Consider the following 15,324-nt stretch of genomic DNA (forward strand, 5'->3'; position numbering starts at 1 on the left):
CCATGGGTACCTAGTGCAGAAGCCACATACTTTCTGGAGTCAAATAAGATGGGGTTCACCACTGTTTCTCCAAAGACTGGAAAGAGAGAGAGAGGAAAGACTCACTCTTTCAAAGCACGGCTGCAGAAGAGAAGGGTCCTGGTTTTCCATTGCCATCTCTCTTTTCTAAAAATGTGACAGAAAACAACTTGCTGGTGAGGACCAGAAATAACAATTTTACCCATGGGATCTTGTTGATGCTGTTTGTTTATCTGTCTCCACGGACCTGACCTGGCTTTGGTGGGAAGGGTGTGGGCATGCAAGGACACCTGTCCTGGGCTCACATCCATCACCTCCTGCTCTCCTGGGGCACAATGGATCCAGACCATTTGAACCCCAGGGCTCAACTGGAGCTTAAACAGAAAAATGGCACCCTCCTGTGGCAATGGTTAAAAAAAAAGAATAAAATAAATAGCTGTGACTAAATTCAGAGCAGGGTCTAATCCTATCAGCATGTGTTACCCCCGTGTACACCCACCAAAGGAGGCTTTACGAGGAATGAAGGTGCCCCTGTGCTTGTACAAAAACACTGGGATTTGAGAGCCGGGGCAATGCAGGGAGTGCACCAGAGCAGAGCCAAGGCAAAAAATCCTCCAAGGTCAGGCAGGGAGTCCTGCAGCGAGCTCGGAGGCAACTGTTCAGCAGCACGGAGCCACTCTGGATCCCAGAGTCCACATCCGGACAGCTTCAGAGCCTACATCCTTTTTTTGGACTTGGCTCTTTGTCAAAACCATAGGGTACAGTGCCTGCATGGACTTCAAAGGGAGGACACCAAATGTGATTTGGCCCAGGCAGTTACGACCATTTATTGCCAGCATCTTTCTCAGATACTGCTGCCAAGGGTTAAAATGTTTACATGCCCCCTGATTTTAAATGGACCGGGTAGCATGTCAAATGCCAACGAGAGGGACAGCTGGAGTATCTAAACCAAGAGCTTTGATCTTGGTATCTGTAAAAAAGAGGTCATTTAGTCTCCCCAGGAAGCACAGACATTTAGAAGGTCCCCGTACAACTCATGCAAGTATTTTATTAACAACAATTTCTGTTCACATTTAGGTAGGTTGTATTACTACTTACTTAAATTCCTCTTATATATACATGTATATGCATATATATGTATGAATATCTGCATTTTTTGTGTGTGTGTATGCATATATGTTCACACACATCTCATATACACGAATTTGTGTGCTTGTGTGGTTATCTGTGTGCTTTCTAACATCCAGCATTTCTATGCAGATGTACTGATCTAAGTTACTTGCAAACAAACTACAGTGATTTAAGCATTATATTTTATCTCTAAGTCAGTGTTTGCAGAAGTAACCTGAAAAATTTTTCTGCATGAGATGCTTTGAGTAAGCCTGCAATTGTAGCAAGCATGTGTGGTGTTTTCAAGAAGATGCAGGCATGAAACACAGACTTCATTGTGCTGTAATCAGGTCTGACATTGATTCAGAAGAGAAGAATTCTAAAATACAGTATTTCACAGGGGAAATATTTTTTTCTTTAGTGGAGGATTTGGTGGTTAGTTCACAATGCAATTAAAATAGCCACCAGATGTTTATGACTTCAGGCAGCAGTTAACTTTACTGTCTCTGATTGCTGTCCTTCGCTTCTTTGTCAGAATAAATAAGTATTTTTCTGCACTGGAGGAAAAAATCCTTAATTTTTAAACATACGGCAGGGGGGTGGGTATGTATTTCCATTTGGCAGAGCTCATGTTGTTCTGTGACAGACTTCTAAGAAATTATAATTTTGAAGTTAAAATAAAATCTCTCTCCAGGATGAAATAAACATATTTACTCAAATGTGAGATGAAATGTACAGTAACGTCATTATACTGAAGTGATTTGTGAGAAGCAGCATTGTAAAAGGCTGTGGCTTTCCAGAGCATATAATAAATAGAAAGATACTATTTTTTTTTCCATTGAATAATAGGATTATTAGTATGCAATTTTTTAAAAGACACATTTAAACAGACCCTGCTGTGCTCCTATTCTGGTAATTTTTTTAGAGTCTGTTATTCTTATTTGTTTCGGGGCTATTAATTTTGAGGCCACATTATGTTCAAATTATATTTGATTACCAGGCTCAGTAAGCGATCACAGTTTGTGTTCCATCACCCAAAGGAAAGTTAATAAATTAAGCTGCACACTAACATTTTAAGAAATAAATTATTGAAGTTCTGCAAAATAAATTTAAAAAAAAAAAGAAGTGAAAAAAGTTATAGCAACCTGCTGGGCACCGTTACTAAAGGAGAAGGAGAGCCCAGACAGGGGTTAAAGAGCCCTGAAGTGTCCTAATTTTAAATGTGTATTTCAGCTATTCAGTCACATCTGAGATGTTGTGTTGACAAAGTAATTAATAATTTAAGATTTTAAACTTATGAATACCTCAGATAATATGGAAATAGATAAGAGATTTGTATTCATGGGTACAAACCAATTCTAAACAGTTAAATAACAGTGTGATTTTCAGAAACAAAATTATGGCATTAGAAAAACCCCACAAAGTGGAAAGAAAATAATAGATAGTAAGAGAATATCTAATTTTTGGAATGTTGATTAGGTCTTGAAGGTCTATGCCCATGCACAGAAACTGGCAGTTTCTCACCTAAACCAGGCAGTGCCTTGGATCTGTGCTAATGGGGAACCCTCCAAACAAAGAAATGAAAGGATTTGAATTTGCTTGGCTCTGCTGAGCCCCGATTACTCAAAGATTTGATGTTCAGTCCCTTGGGGCATCCAGACGTGATCCCCAGAGCATGGAGCCACCAAGATTGCTGCTCCCCCTGGAAAGAAACCTCACAAGATTGCAGTGGGCTCGTTTGGGCCGTTCTGCACAAACACATCAGTGGCTGTCTGGGGTCAGAAGAGAGGTGAAGTCGATCCCCCCAGACTCCCTCACACTTCCCTGTCGAAGCCTGAAAGCTGCTGCAAAGCATTTCAGCTGGACACACAGGCGTTTTCCCCTCTGGAAGACTGTTGCTCTCCCTGTTCCCATCTCGCTGGGTTTCTCTGGCAATTGCTGATGCCAGGAGCTGAGATTTTGCTTGTGCTCATCAGCTCCAGCCCCAGAGGCTCTCAAATGGGGGACTCAGAAACACCAAAGTGACACAGGATGGGATATAGAAGGCTCTGACACCATCCAGAGCCACATTCAGCATTAACTCCTCAGTGTCTGTATTATGCCAATCATTCAGATTGAAAGAGAAAGTGTGGGTTTTTAATTTAAATTAAACTACACTGTGGTTTTAGGATATGCAAGTCACAGGGTGCTGGGTTTGCTGACGGTGTTCCAGCAAATTTCCAGTTCATGCCTCCTGCCACCCTGGAGTGTGGGACTGAGGGTGAGTAGGAAGGACTGCAGCAGGACAAACAGTTAATCACCCAACGACCAGAAACTGTATTTTTGTAGAATACAAGTGAGTCACTCAAATCAGGGCATCACGCCAAAATCGAGACCAGCAGGTCAAAAGCAAGTCACCCTTGTATTTCACTGCAGGCTGCCCGAGGTAATGGAAGGGTTTATTTTGCTCTGTCTCTGACCTTGGAAACTCAAATTAGACTCTGAATGAGCAACAGTACTCCTGAACATGCAGGTCTTCAACAGCATTATTTACAAAAAATTGATTTTATTTTTTTTTAACCAGCTTTTCATGACTTAATATTTCTTGGTAATACGGTTCAGGTGCAGATATATATCACAACAAAAATCCCTGTCCCAAACTGCTTTCCAGCCTCGTGTGTACAAACTGCTGTGTTTCAACTGCTGCTGTTCTCCCTCCAAAACCCAAACTTTGTAATATTTTATTTTTAACCTGCTGTAGGTGGTAGCGGGTGTCTAAAATCAGTGTCGACCAGTTTAGCAACATCTTCAGGTCAATGCTGCAGAATTGTCCCATTATCATGACTATTTTTTTTCCTTGCTTAGTTCCCTTGTTGCATTTTTATTAATTTCCACCACAGATTACTTATTGCAATCACGAAAGAATTATGTAATTTGATTCAAGGCTGGTATTTCCTTCTGTCTTTTCTCTTACCTGTTCTGCAAAAAGTTCCTTACTGTTTTATTAAAAGAATTTAAATAGCCACACTAGATTTCACAGACTGAACTTGTTCACTACTTACTGTGTTTTGTCCTGCCCTTCCTTCTCTCTGAGCCCTTTTTGCTGGTGCTTTTCAACCTCACTTCAGCTTTAGGGTCTGGGGCTTGCAGACGCTCAGACATTCCCCCTGTGTCAGTGGCACTGCTCAGATGTGCAGAGTAACTCAAGTACTAGAGCTCGTGGGGAGCAGGATGTGAACCAGCAGTGATCTGAGTGTAAACCAACCAAGCAGGCTCCAGAAAAGCTTTTCTGAGCCACAATGATTTCAATGTGCTAAAATTCACAAAATGCAAGGCAGATGTGCAGTGGTTGGGAAATTATGTTGGCCATGAGATAAGAGCTGTGATAACTTCTGACTCTCCTTTTGATGTTCTCCACTCAATGCCACACTGCTAGCAGGGTCACCTAATGCAAAACAATAAATAACCAGGGAGGCAAAATGCAATTGGGAGCCATTCAGCAATGGTTTGAAAAAGCCTGTTTTCAGCCCACTGGAAGTTGTAGCAAGGTTGTTTGTGTAACAGCCTCCCTGTTGCCCAGAAACAGCACATGAGACTACTGAGTGTCTGTAGAAACTCAGATCTGGTTTGTTTAGCTTGGATGTGCAGGAAAACTGATTTTTAAATGTTACTTCAGCTTTGAGTCAGTGATTACTTTGGTACTTTTACAAGTCTTGCCTGGAAATGGGATGTTAATTGTTGTTAATGAGTCTGTCAACCTGAGTAAGCTCTGCAGGGCAGAACTCACAGAACATAATTCCTCTACCATGTCTCCAGAGTCTGCACTGCAGACCCTGGTGTCTCCAGCATTTAAGAGCAACGGCACCAAATCTGCTCCTTCAGACCTCAGGGCTTTCTTCTCAGTCCAGGACAGTAGCCAGTTTCTGCTCCTCTCTCAGTCCCATGGGACTTTTGGAATGGAGCAAAGCCAAGGTTCAGCTCTTGCTGACATCTTTGGCACAGGGAGAGGACACTGGTGGGTATGGGGCTGTGGTATGCTGAATAGGGAAAGAAGAGTATGGGTGTGGAGCTGAGATCCATATTTCTATCTTGCTTAATCCATGGTGTATCAGTAAGTAAAGATGTACTGAGCTGCTTTATCCGGATGGCAGGGGTTTTTTTTCTGCATTGACATCTTCTGTTCCCGTTGCTTCAGTTAAATTTCGGGACTGTGGGATACTGAACAGGGAAAGTAGAGTTTGGATAGGGAGCTGGAGATCCATATTTCTATCCAGCTTAATCCATGGTGTATCAGTAAGTAAAGATGTACTGAGCTGCTTTATCCGGATGGCAGGGGTTTTTTTCTGCATTGACATCTTCTGTTCCCGTTGCTTCAGTTAAATTTTCATTGAACTTTCCTCTGCTACAGTACCTTAGGACCTATTTTTGCAGCATTTCTTTTCAATCCATCAATCATGTTTGCCTGTGGGGGATGTTTTGTAGTACTTCCCTTTGGAGCTCGCAGGTAAATTTAAAAAAAAAAACCCTAAAAACTACATTAAAATATTCCTATTTGGGATAGACAGAAGACAAAGTTTGAAAGCTAGTGAAGCTTTATATTTTGCTTAAGTGGGTGATACCTGCCTGAACATGTTATGGCCTTGTTCACATGGAAATAAAACAACTTCAAGACCAAGTTTTGTGTCATAGCTGATAACCCCATTTATCTGCCTCTCTCTCACCAGGCTTCTTGTGCAAAGTGTAAAGTCAAAATTGTCACACATGGCATTATTCCCCAAGTCACTCCAGCTATCCATCCAGCCACCACAAGGCTGTATTATGCCATGAATTTCTTAATCTCATCCTCCACTGGAAGAGCCAAGTAACGGGTGGGGTTTTTCAACCAGCAGTAAATGTCACTGGGGCTTGGCTGCTTCAGAACCAAAGGAAGGGCTAACGAGCTCAGAGACAAGAGCCCTCTTGGAAAATTCCCTGTGAGCAGCTGCTCAGCCACGGGAACATCGGATCTGGAGATCAAAGCTGGCAGGACATCCCATGAGGAGGAGGGCAGTGATTCAGCCAAGCACCCTTTTGGTCAGCAGCCCCTGCAGAGGAGCCCTGTCCATACTGCCCGTGCCCTGGGGAACAGTTCAGCTGGGCAACGTTGCATTCCTCACACAGAAATATTCTTTTAGTGTTATTCTAGATCAATTTTTTCATTCTGCACATAGTGTCCATATGTCTACGTGTATCCAAACTGATTTCTGCAAGAAGTCAAAGTTTTTTCTGATGGCAGTAAGGTTTGCCCACTCTTGGGCTGATGAAGCCTCATGTTCCCAGGGCTTCACCTTCATCTCACTGGTGGAGCATTTACTTCAGCTCAGTCATCCTCCAGAACTGGAGACTGAGGTGTCTTTTCATTGACCTACTGTATCATTTTCACTGTGCTTCTCCCTCATTTTGGGGTGGGATTTATCTTGTCTATCTGCTGTCTTCTCTAGGCTGAATTAGTCCCCAGCCCTGCTGGATGCAAAGACCTCTTTCCAGACTAAGGGTGATCTTGGCATCCAAGTTGGGCCAGGCATGTGCTGCTCTTTCTGGCCATATCCAAGTCTTCAAATAAAAAAAAAAAAAATTAAGCAGAGGGGTGAAAAATCAAAACACAAAATTCCTCATTATTTACAGTGAAGAAATATAATGTTGCATGTTATTGAAGCTGTAGTTAAAATCACCTGGGTTATTGCTCTTTGCACAGGTAACTCCTGCTCAGAATTTGTTTGCTCATTCCCCAGAAATTTTGGCCTCAGACACACAAAGACCCATTGTCAATTTGTCCCCTTTCAGTTCATTTGACATTGTCTTCGCAAAATAAAAAGACAGTTGAAAGGCACCTTTATCTCCTGTCACTGCTGCTATTAAGGGACACGTTCTGTGCAGTGTCCAGCCCACATTTTAAAGCTTTTAAAATATTCTTTGTCATTACGGTGCTACTATCGGGTTCAAAGCAAATTCAGCTAAGGTGGGATTTAAGAATTACAGAATTAATTAACAAGAGATCCATTTTGTAAAGAAAACATGGTAGAGGTGAAAAATTAATATGGCTTTTATTTTAAAAAGCACACTATTTACAGAGGAAGAATGTGTACTTATTTGCAAATCAGAGTTGCAGTACTGGTAATTCATATTATTTATTTCTTGCGGTGAAATTAATATTTTTCCCCTTAACAAATGCTACTAAAAATTGCAAATCAAGTGGCCAAACAACTTTTAAAATTCTGATAAAGATTTTTTTTTAAGTTATTAACTTTAAAGAAGCAAATCTTTTGAATCTCTAGATAAGAGATTTTTCCAGAAAAAAAAAATTACAAAAACTGATATCTGATTATGGTCAGATTTTACTCTTACAGTCATGATTAATCTATTTCTTCTGTCTTCATTGGCACTAAAATCTAGAAACAGCAACAAAAGTTACAATATCTGCCCCTGTGAATGGAAATCTTTGCTCTACAGAGGTTTTGTAGATCAGACTGGAATAATTTTCTACTTAAATTCATTTAACTACCTAGCAATTAAGGAATAGCTTTTCAAATGTGCTTTTTATATTTAATTTTATTTATATATTTTTAGATATGTAAAATTTTTAGACATGTGGAACAAGCAAAGTGAAAAATGGTCACAGTAAAGATTCACATGTTGAACTGTTGAATGTATTAATTATTTTGTGCCTTACTTTCATGTTAAAGTTATTTCTGTGGAAGATAAAAATATTTCAGGATTCTCATAAAGGTTGAACCTGGTCTAAATTAATAAAAGTTAGGTGAAAATTATAAATTATAATCTGATACAGGATAGTTTTATTTTCACTTGACTTTTAATAAGCAGGAAAAGAATTAAACTACACCAAAATTTTATACAGCCTTATAATAATTGCCAGAAAGGTGGGAGTGCCAAATGTAGAATTTATTCCTACATTCAATTGCTAACAATTTTATATATAATGTATGTAGTGTTATGTTATGCAAAAATGTTATAATTTAAAATTAGCAATATAGAACTACTCAAATAAAATTATTCTTATATACTTGTTCCAATATTTCTAAAGTATATAATTGATGTATTATTACAATTATTCTATTAATATGTAATAAAAAGACTTATTATATTACTATATTATATCAGAAGAAGAGTATTATTAAATTTATATTATCACACCAACATGTTATATAAATAAAATGTAACCACATAATTATGTTTAAATTGCTTATTACTTTTCAGTATTTTTCTACTTTTAATATCTATATTTTCAATATTATTTTAACTTATATTTTCACATTATTATTGTTATTGTTATTGTTATTATTATTATTATCCTCTTCAATTCTGAAGAATAGGTTAATTTTTTTTGTGGCCTGTGCTTACTATAAGCTTCTATGTCCAGATCACATAGCATCAATATTTTTTTCCATTCTATAATTCTATAATTTTAGGAAGGAACTTTTCTTTATTTTGTCACATAATCTTACCTTGACTGAATATATGTTGTACCCCAAATGGACTGGTTGTGTGCCATGTCGAGGTTTCCTGAACTTGCATAAAAGAAAAATATACTCTACACAGCTTTAGCCTTTTTCAGATTTTAATTTTTTTTTTACATTTGTTACAAATTATTTCAATATTATGGAGGAATGTACACACACCTTTCTATTATTTCACACTTACTCAGACAAAGAAAGATTTAACAGAAAACAAAATAAATCAGGAAAGGTTAATTTAAAAATCAAGAGGATTGAGCTATGTCTGCTTTCTTTTACATTCTTTAGTTAACCCTTACAAAGTCAGAAAGTATTTTAAAAATTGTGATAAATGGTCTTACTATCTCTGGAGAAATGAAAACAATTATGCACAGAGTTCTTAATTTCAATTTTTTTTCTCTGTGTTATTTTCCTTCTAAATTTTTGTGCAGAACATCAGTAAATTCAGTAACATCACAAATTTTTGCTTCTGAAAAAGAAAACCCATACCTCATTCTTAACACATTATTTAAGATCCTCTGCATTCTGTCTCCCTTTCCTGGAGGTATTCATGAATATATGACCAGCTATTAATGAGAATTGAAAATCCTCTGGCTCATCTTTGGTGAGCCCAAAGGCCAGTGATCACCTTAAAAGAAAAGTCCTAAAAATAGAAGCTTTCACTAGAAAAAAACATCAAAGCTCTTGATTAAATGATGGCTTTGAGTCTATTGAGGAAAGGAAATAGTGGCTTTGTCCTTCCTCTCTGAGGTCAGTCGCAACCATGGCAGGGTTCTCATTTTATCCCCATTTCCAGTGATCTGGACCACTCTGCCTGGACTTCATCCAGTGTCCTTTCAAGCCTGACCAGTATAAGGTGAATATCAATGCAAATAAATTCAAGGGCAAAAGCATGGGGCAGTGACATGTCCGCAAAACAAAAAATAAGGCTCTACAACAGCTGTGTGGTATCAGTTTTGCTCGATGCTGCAAAGACCTGGGGCATTACGCAAGCTGACAAGAAAAGATTTGATGCATTTGATAGCAGGTGTTTAGGAGGGATCAGTAATGTCAAGTGGCATCACTGTGTCAGGAACATCGAGTTTCAGGACAGAACAAGAAAGGAGAAGATTGTGGACTTCCTAACAAGGCAGGGACTTCCATGGTCCCACCACTCCATGAGCATGCAGTGAGGCTGGAGGGTAGGGGAAGGTCTTGGGAGCTGGGTTTGCTCCTCGTGGCTTCCCAACCCAACCTGAGACTCATCAAAGGCTGGGAAAGACAGTAGAAATCTCTTGTAGATTTTGACTTAACTTGTCTGCTGAGGATGAAAAAGCCTTGGGGGAGCAAGGACTGTTCTTCTGCTTCTCCAGGGTGTAGCATGTGGTCCTACAGGGAAAGAGGTGAATGGGGAAAGGAAAATAAAAGACATCTTTCTGCAGGACTGCTCTTCAGCAGGAAAATTCACATGAATCAACGATTTCCAAACCAGGTCTCTAGAGTTTTGTAATGAAAACTTAGGCCACACAGACAAAATGGGCTTTAACAGACTCTGCAGAGCCAAAATCTACAGCAGTAGGCTCAGTCGACTCCAATGAGCTCCCACAGATGTGAGAGCAGAAAAGTCCCCTGTTGTTCACATTTTCTCTCAGAAACAGCCTTTCTGCATGTGGCTGAAGAGCATCTCTCAGTAAAACCAGGCCCAAAGAAGATAACTTAAAACAGATGGGAGCAAGAAATACTGAAGCCAGCCCATATGGGTAGAGTGGACCTGTTTGAAGCAAGTGCAGCCAAATGGATTATGATGTAGTAATGTGTGAAAGAGGTTGCACTATTGTATGGACTATCTGTAAGTGGAATTTTTTCATGATTGAATCAAGAAAAGGAAATGTACTCTATCCAAATGTTAATGAGAACCATACTTCAAAAATATCCATGTTGAGTTCTTGTATCAAATAATGTCAAAAATAACTCACTGTCCAAACTAGGATCTTTTTTGTTATTTATTTTTAAAACCCTTACTGAGGTTTTAAATATTCTCCTTAAATCTGCAGGTGGTGAAGTTTTTTCTTTTTCCTTTTTTTTTTAAATTTACAATGTCTTTAGGTTTCAGAAAATGTAGGTAGCAACTAAAATAGGTCATTAAGATAAAAAAAGAAATCAAATCCATATTAGTGGTGTATATCTCTGGTTTTGAGCTAGAATGTTTTGCTTTACTTTTCCATGAGCAGTTTCGGATAGCCTTCCAAAAATAGACACAACTAAAATATAATACTTCTAGTGGTAAAAATGTTATTTCTCTGCAATATTCTGAGCTGTGTTTTAAAAGCCAGCACAGGAACACTAATCAATGATTCTACAAACAGAATCTATTACAAAATTAATTTTAAACCAACAATACTTACCCCAAGCTATTTTCAGTTGAATGTTTGGCTCCAGAGTTGACTAAAAGAAAGTGAAAATATTTACTCAGGCAGCTAACTGGCCTATCAAACATCCAGCATTTGGGAGATCTCATGACAGAGCAAACACTCACACGAGTGCGAGGACAGCACCACATTTCAGCAGCACCACAGCGTGCCAGGGCTCTGCAGAATGAGACCTGGGTAACACCAATGACATTTAGCAAATTACTGCAGAAAACTGATAAGGGCATGATCCTTTTTTGTGGTGAAGATCATGCATAATGCCTGCTGTGCCTCAGCACCTTTTCATAAATATAGAATGAAAGCTTGTGGCAATATGCTGACAGATGCCACAGGGCAAGCAGTGAGTCCCCCTGCCCTAGACATATAGGAGCTGTACCTGGAAGCCCTGTGGTGTAACCCTGTGGCTGATCCCACAGCTCAGGAAGTCACATAGCAATTGTGCAGGAACAGAAAGTTGGATGAAGTGCTGAATTTTGAAGGATGAGATTAACTCTTACTGTATTATGTGGTGAAAACACATCACGGCCTTGTTTAGGCAGTGTGTGGTCTAATTCTGCATGTAATTGTGTGTGTATGTGCATGCAAATATACATGGAGAGAGGCGGCTAAAGAGAAAGTGTGCTAAGAAGCTGGTTTTGACAAGTTTATAGAGCAAACTTTGGCATCAGGAGATGATAATTACTATTAAAATATCTTCCATGTGTGTCAAATGAGGGACTACGCCTGAAACAAGAGGAATTGAGAGAAGCCTCTTTCTTACACTAAGATTGGATCCTGACCGAGGTCATTTGGGGCCTTTCCCACCAAAAGACCCTGGAGACAGGACTCCAGCCAATGGCAGCTAGATAATGGCATGTGATTAATGCAGGGATGGACAGCGGCACGTGGATAATCTTCCAGAGAAAGCACACGGATCTGCTGCTGAAAGATGGGATGGGAAGGGTACCACCTTCCCTTTGCGTGTCAGCCCCAGGGGATTTGAGAGTTTCAAGATCTAAGAGATAATTGTCTAAAGAACTGTCAGACTCATGGAGGTGTTTCAGGGTCCCCCTGGCCTGGTCACACCATGATTGACCCTTTGGCTAAGTGTGTGTGACAGGGGTTGGCCTGCAGGGTTCACCACCAGGGGTCCATTTTCCAGGGGAACACCTAGCACAGCACAGAGGTATCACTTCAGCACCCTACAAACTCCAGGGTTATCAGTGGGAAAAGCACATGGATGCATCAGGGTCAAGAACACTTTTCCCTATCTGTTCAAGAGCTGCCTAATATTTGACCTGAATGTCCTGGAAAAATTTCATGATTATGGCTAGTAGAGGATTTCTTAAATATCTTTTTCTTTAGAAAAATTATCTAGATCTTCTCCTCCCTTTTGGTTAGGATAAAGCCTTCTGTCTCAACTCTAGGAGCAAAAAGGCCAAACCATTGTGCTAATACATTATGATCTGGATATATTTCAGATGTGTATTCAGAGGTGAAGTATACCAATACAAAAATCAGTGGTAATTGCAGTTTTGCAATTTTAGTATGTTGTTCATGTTATTTACTGTTATCCCATTTGAAAATTATAAGTGCGGGGCTGTGCAATTGTTTCATGCCATGGCCTCTGTTTTTCCTGACCACTCTTCTCCTCCACTCATGGGAGGGCAGGGGCAAGAGTGCCTCTGGGATTCAAAAAAAACCCCTGACTGTGCTTCTGCACAGAATGACAGCAGCCCTTTCTGGGAAGTGATTGCACAGCATTTCTTACAGAAGAGGCAACACAGCACTTTGTCTGGGTTTTTGTGGTATTCCAGATCATAGGATGGATGTAGCATGGCAGACTAAGTGCAGTGTCAAGTGCTAGAATTTCAAGTTAAGGTGCAATTGTCTAGGTAAGAAAGTCTGAGCATCTTGGCCACAGCCAGCTGTTTCCCAAACACTACAAACCCCTTTGACTGGGAACAGCTCTCTATGGACTCTGTTTTTGCTGGGGCAGAGAGTTAAGATCAAATCAATGAATGGCCTCATTTACAGCAAAAGATTTTTGTGGCAAAAGATTTTGCTGAGGGAAAAAAATCTTCAGAAAGAAGAGTGTGGGTCTCCTCCATGTCTATGTGTTCTCATGAACTTGGCAGAAGGAAGTAAAGACTAGACTTAGATTATGACTTATATTTATATAACTTATAACTGTTATAACTAGTAACTTTTCTTTTGTTAGAATAATACTGTTCTGTCAAAACAAAAATTCTTCTGATAAATTTAACTTGTTTAAGAAGATCATAGAAACTTATAAAACTATTTTATCTGTTATAGAAAGATGAAATAAAAGCAGTTCAGCAGAAATATTTCAGCTATACTTAAATGTGGTTGGCACAGGTGATGGGGAACAGGGGTGAAGGTTTTTTTCCCCAAGTTCAATTTCTAAACACATTCTTTTATTTCTGATTGAGAATGGAAACAGAATCTGAAATGGCAGAATTTTCCACGGGATAGAAACCCCGGTTTTAACTTAGCACTAAGACTAGAAATGATGATGAAAAGTTATAGCAAAACAGAATTTAAACACTCATAAAGAATAAATCCAGGCACTTCAGACCTCAAATAATTTTTAGGTGTAAGAGGAAACCTAAGAGTTATTCAAGTCTCTTTCAAGGGTGTATGTCCTAGAAGGTGCCATTTTTCTCTCTTGTACTGTCTATCCCTGCTGCTGGCTCAGAGGGACCATGGGGACTCTTTGGTACTGCATCATTTTCAGAGAGTACTTGTGAACATAAATTCCATGGAGCTTATGGAAAACGAGCAAGTTTATCAGTCCTCATGCACACAATGTGCTCAGGTAAAGAAGGATCTGACCTGTTGTGTCTGATTTCCATGGGGAATTAACAGACCTTGGTGTATAAATTGTTCAAACAACACCTGGCTCACCATCAAAGGTAGCTGAGGAGGGGACAGGAAGGGCAGGAGTGGCAACGTTAGACAGCAGAGTAACTTATAAAGGTTTCAAAGGGGGAATTTCCTTGTTGCAAAGAAAAATCTGGCTGGTCATGCAGGTCCTATGAATTTACAGTAGATGGAGGTTCATGCCTCTCCTGCACCAACACAAGTTTTATTCAAGGTGATCAGCAGAAAATCCCCCATGGTTGCTCCTTCACACTTTGGGTTATGTTGGCAGCCCAGTGGTGTGGCAGTGGTCAGTTTGTTGATTGACCCAACCCACCAGTGCTTGGTGGCAAAGGAAGCAATGTGGGTGAACATTCTCTACAACCTACTTCATAGGATCACAGAATGTTTTTTGTTGGAAGGGACCTTCAAGACTATCTAGTTCCACACCCCCAGCCACACCTTGCATCAGATCAGTTTGCTCAAAGCCCCTTCCAACCTGGCTTTGAACACTTCCAGGGTGGGCTTTGCAGCCAAATGCTACTTTCTGTTGTGTCCTGGCAATCAGAGACTGTTCCACAGGAGCTTAGGTTTTGGGTTTACAGTTCATCTTCCAGATACTGGTGTTTGGCATATGGTAGGAAAAGAAACCTTGTTCTTTCTCTTCTGGCTTCCCCAGTAACATTGACAATTTTGCTGCTTAGAAATTAATCACTCTAATTTGTGTTCAAAACCTCTGTATTTTTCAAGTTTGGAAATTTTCAGTCCTCTTTAGGACATTCACCATAGGACCTGAAGTGTTTCTCTCTACCTCCGAACCATTGACATTTTGGGGTCCTTCTTACATATATTTTGGACCTTTTCAAACTGAAAAATTCTACTTTACTTTCCATGAGACAGTTTTATAGCAGACCTGATCCTCTTCATCTTCAAAGCAAAACTGAAGAGGAAGAAGTAATTCCAAATCAGTCTATACAAAAAGAGCCATGTTATTTTTCTGATGTAGGGTTATTCATGTTGATTTTCACTGAAATACTGTGCATGGCTTTCAGTCCATTGTTATCGATGGCACTGTGATGAGATACCCTTTTTAGAGCAAGAATAACTTGCATGGTTTTATTCCTAAAACATGCATTCTAAAAAAAAAAAGTCTTCCAGGGTCAAAACTTCAGTGCTCCTAAACTACTTAGGAGCTTAGCTGATCTCATTGCTGTTCCCTCTGAAAGCTCAAAAAAATATTGGAAAAAAAAAAAAAATATATATATATATATATATATATATATTCCATAAACAACAACTGGGACCTGGGTCTTTATTGCCTTGCTGGGTCTTTATTGTCTTTCAAACACAGAGAGAACCCAAAACTCATGTTCAGATTTGCATTGCAGCAACACAAAGTGTACCTATGTCTGTGCCCTGGTGGGAGAAGGGATTGT

At 39.6% G+C, this 15,324-nt stretch overlaps 1 long non-coding RNA gene across 7 annotated transcripts in view; it reads left to right on the plus strand.

The window, feature by feature from the left end:
- Positions 1 to 961: 961 nt before the first annotated feature.
- Positions 962 to 15,324, plus strand: part of LOC120509395 — a 28,789-nt gene continuing 14,426 nt past the window's right edge. For 4 of the 7 annotated variants that reach the window (XR_005629244.1, XR_005629245.1, XR_005629246.1 and 1 more), the window contains exon 1: positions 974 to 1,095. This is a non-coding gene — a long non-coding RNA (uncharacterized LOC120509395). Of the gene's footprint in view, positions 1,096 to 15,324 lie in introns of all 7 variants that reach the window. The other 3 variants (XR_005629248.1, XR_005629249.1, XR_005629250.1) reach the window with 1 other exon arrangement.

Source organism: Passer montanus, unplaced genomic scaffold (assembly GCF_014805655.1).
Source record: "Passer montanus isolate IOZ18808 unplaced genomic scaffold, ASM1480565v1 scaffold51, whole genome shotgun sequence".
Taxonomy (NCBI): Eukaryota; Metazoa; Chordata; class Aves; order Passeriformes; family Passeridae; genus Passer; species Passer montanus.